Consider the following 4,568-nt stretch of genomic DNA (forward strand, 5'->3'; position numbering starts at 1 on the left):
TAGGTCATGCCAGTAGGTTCCAGTAGGTTGTATCTCTCTTGGTCATGCCACTAGGCTACAGTAGGGTGTATCTCTCTAGGTCATGCCAGCAGGCTACAGTAGGTTGTATCTCTCTAGGTCATGCCAGTAGGCTACAGTAGGTTGTAACTCTCTAGGTCATGCCAGTAGGCTGCAGTAGGTTGTAACTCTCTAGGTCATGCCAGTAGGTTACAGTAGGTTGTATCCAAGTGGAAACAATTATCAACCCAATGCGGAAAGTGTCGAATTTGGTCAACAACAAAATTAATGGCTTATTTGCTACGTGAGGTTTCCTTGATCTAACGGAAGTTTCATAAAGCTTAAGTAATGTGGACACGTGGACATACCGACAACTTTGATAAAAACACTATAGGAGTTGTCTCCAGATCGCTATGCATATTCATGCTAGTAGCTTAGCATTTCTCTCCATTGAATACAGGCGGTTGACGACAACAACCCTCATAGAATATAAACAATAGATTACAATAATAAGATGTATCCACCAATCCAAAGACAGGATAGGCAGGAGAAAGACAACCCGCAGTGCCGCTTTTGGACAACGACTCCACTTCTTAGGGCAGAGAGACACCTTGTCAGTATATCCATAATCTTTGGTGTAGCCAACCCAACTCTCACATGGCACTATTGGGGGGACCGGTGTGTAGTAAAACATCACTACATGAAAATCACTACATGCCGTGCCCGTGCCCCCCAGTCTGCGTTCAGCAGATAGACCCTTCTCAAATATATATGTTAAGTCACTTTTTGGAAACGGAACGTAGAAAACAAGGGGTAGCTTGTTCTCTACATCGTCTGATTCTACACATATCAGTCATCATCCCAGGGCCCTCCGTTGAAGAGGTATTGACGAGCAAACTGCGAATATCCAAAGTTAAAAACACATTTAAGGCGGAACTTACTGGTGTTAATCAGATCTCCTATTTCCACCTCTTCATCTTCCAATGTGACAGTAATCTCCCCTTCCTTCTTCACTCCAAAAACGACATCCTCTTTCTCCTCTTCTTTTACTGTAACACCCTCCTCTTTCACTCTGAACGCGTCTTCCTCTTCTTTCACTGAAACGTCTTTCTCTTCTTCTTTCACGGTAACAGCCTCACCCTCTACTTCTTGTTTTACTGTAACGGACTCCTCTTCCTTCTCCTCTTTCACGACAATGTTCAGCCCCAGAGGTTCTTTCTCCGTCCAGCAGACCTCTTCTTCAGCAGGAGGAGAGTAGTTTAGGGAGCTCATGTTCGGGGATGTTAGCTAGTTATCATTAGCGACTAGGCTAGTGCTAACGGTTAAAACCTAGGCGCAGCCTGTACAATAGCTGACTAATAAAAAATAACGTAATATTCAATTAAATAGGTTACAAGTTAGATACGACAGCAAGTGTGTCTAAAAACACAGGTAGCTAATATACGCCGAAGAGCTAAAATAGCTTGAATCTTTCGGCTATGTTGGCTAACCAAGGCTATCGGAGTGGTTAACGGCAGTCTGTTGAGAAGAAACCCGTCCACTAGATATTAACGTCACGCTGGCACATGCTGAAAGACGCACAATCGCTGACTGGAGGTGGAAAACGCGATTGAGGATCATATTTTATTTCCAGACAAATTATATTTAAATGGTTTAATTAAATAATACTATTATACTGAACAATACAAAGACCTGATGTGTGATGTGTAGTGCAATAAAAAATGTTTACTACAGCACAGTACCAGGCAGTTTTCATTAAGTCAAACAACATCTAAATATAGTACTAGCTACTGTAGGTCTATACTTTCCTACAATGTAACATACATAGTAGATGTAAAATACAACGTCTATACTGCTCCTACATGTGTAAAACACAATGTAGATATATTAATGTAAAGTAGGATCAGATACTGGCTGTCACATGGTGTAAAACATATGTAAGACTGTATATCACCTCCAAGTTGGGTCACCTTAGAGAATATGATTCCTTGTTTTGAAAAAACACATATTGTTTGTCAACAGTCTTCGGATTCAAATCTTCGGTTCAGCGACTACGTGTAAAGGCCTTTCTGAGTAAAACAGTTGATATTTTGTTGCATCAGCAATTCAACCATGAAGGCCTGATTCACGTAGTCTCTGAACAGTTGATGTTGAGATGTGTTCTGTTACTTGAACTCTGTGAAGCATTTATTTGGGCTGCATTCTGGAGTTGTAGTTAACTCTTCTCTAGTTAACGTATCTTCTGCAGCAGAGGTAACTCTGGGCTTCTTTCCTGTGGCAATCCTCATGAGGCCACCCATACCTTGTCAACACAACTGATTGGCTCAAACGCATTAAGGAAGGAAAGAAATTCCACAAATTAACATTTCACTATGCGACACCCTGTTAATTGAAAATAATTCAGGTGACTACCTCATGAAGCCGGGTTGAGAAAATGTCAAGAGTGTGCAAAGCGTCGTCATCAAGGCAAAGGGTGACTGCTTTGAAATATCTCAAAGTTACTATGATCCATGTGTTATTTCATAGTTTTGATGTCTTCACTATTATTACAATGAAGAAAAGGCAAAAAATAAACCTTGAATGAGTAAGTGTGCCAAACTTTTGACTATCTGTATGTAAAGTGATATTTCAGTTGTTGTTTGTACATTTGCAAACATTTCTAAAAACCTGTTTTTGCTTGTCATTATTGGGTATGTGGTGGTAGATGGATGAGGGAAAAAAATCAATTTAAATCATTTTAGAATAACGTAACAAAATGTGTAAAAGTGAAGGGGTCTGAATACTTTCCAAATGCACTGTATATATTGGGGCAGTACTTAGTGACATCACTCCTGAAACAGGAGGTACAAATATATTACATAGGTTCAACATATCAACATTCAATGTTATAAATATATGACCAAGCTGGAAGTGGAAACGCCAGCCCAGCCATAATCCTAGAGGTTCACTGATGATCAACCTCCTCTTGTCACGCTGACTCCTGATATCCAACCCTCCCTTTCACATCTGACTCCTGATGATCAACCTCCTCCTTCACATCTGACTCCTGATGATCAACCTCCTCCTTCACATCTGACTCCTGATGATCAACCTCCTCCTTCACATCTGACTCCAGTGATAAATCCAGAGCGTCTTCTTTTTTGGGGGATCCCGATGGACGACGTCATCCAATAGGCCGTCATCACCACCACCACCCACAAGTTGATTGTCATTCAGGTTATTAATGGGAAGAGCATTAGCAATATGTCCTGTCTGGTAACTTGTCTCGTTCAATGGATTTACATTGACAGGTGCACAGGGAGAAACCCCATTAATTAAAACTCAGTTGATCTTAAACTGTGAAACACTTTTGGAAGTCTTTATCAAAGTCCGTTGCCTGTGATGTTGGGACAAATGATAGTCCCTTATTATACAAGAGACAAAATTCACAAATTCTATAGCACAACGGCAGAGTCATGTCTTAAGTGTAAAACTAACAATGACTCAATAATCCTTCTGGGAATGTTATGACGTCATAAAGTTATGGGCGGAGTTAGAAAGTTGGCTGTCAGAAGTAGTTATACAATGTAAAATTACTTTTAATCTGTCTGTCTGTATATTTCAAGGCATGGCATATGAGGATGCAATGAGATACCCGATGGTTGGACGATACTTTTCTCATCAATCGTCTTCAATACTATTCTAAAAACCTGGAAATCAACCAATCCTCCGCTTTTAACTCAATGGAAAGGTCAAATTCTTTAAAATCCAAAAATGTAAAGTGCTTGGGCGACGGAGAGAAATAACATGGCGGAGATTGATGCTGGGGATGGGGGTGTGTCAGTGGCGTCCCGTCATTCAGGGCAGAGCCCCAGAATTTGTGCATGTTATTTTGGCATTAATAAGTGTCGTAAATCAGTTTACAAACAATGTAAAAAATAATATATATCATTGAGTTAATAAATTTGCATACACACATGGTAACTTTCTTGTTTTCTTGAGTAAGGCAGCTCCAAATTGCAGGTATTTCAGCCTAGCTCAGTGCTTTCTCTGGTGGTGGGGCGAGCCTGCAAAAAATAGGAGTATTGCGCTGTAATTGGCTCAGTGTTCTGTCACTCATGGGGACAATACGTTGTGGTGAAGTTTATGTCCTTAGTAAAGGTAGACATCCAAAATGTCAGCCCTTTGGGTCCTGCCATAGAGTTATATTACAAGTGGCCTTCCAAGAAGGCTCAAGGTCATTGGCCACAGATAAAATGATGTCAAATCACATTATATGTACAGTAGTTTTGATTGGATTGATCATGTTAACATCTTACTGCAAGTGTTGTGTTGCGTAGTGTCTTGCTGGCATGCATCTAAAAAAATGTTGAGGAGGCCCCACCAAGATTTACATGCTAAAATCGCCACTGGGGTGTGTTCTAGTGGGTCTGGGCAGGTGTGATGTAGTTAATGGAGATGGAGGTGTGTTCTAGTGGCTCTGGGCAGGTGTGACGTAGTTAATGGAGATGGAGGTGTGTTCTAGTCGGACTGGGCAGGTGTGATGTAGTCAATGGAGATGGAGGTGTGTTCTAGTGGGTCTGGGCAGGTGT

This window comes from Salvelinus sp. IW2-2015, unplaced genomic scaffold (genome assembly GCF_002910315.2).
Source record: "Salvelinus sp. IW2-2015 unplaced genomic scaffold, ASM291031v2 Un_scaffold2604, whole genome shotgun sequence".
Taxonomy (NCBI): domain Eukaryota; kingdom Metazoa; phylum Chordata; class Actinopteri; order Salmoniformes; family Salmonidae; genus Salvelinus; species Salvelinus sp. IW2-2015.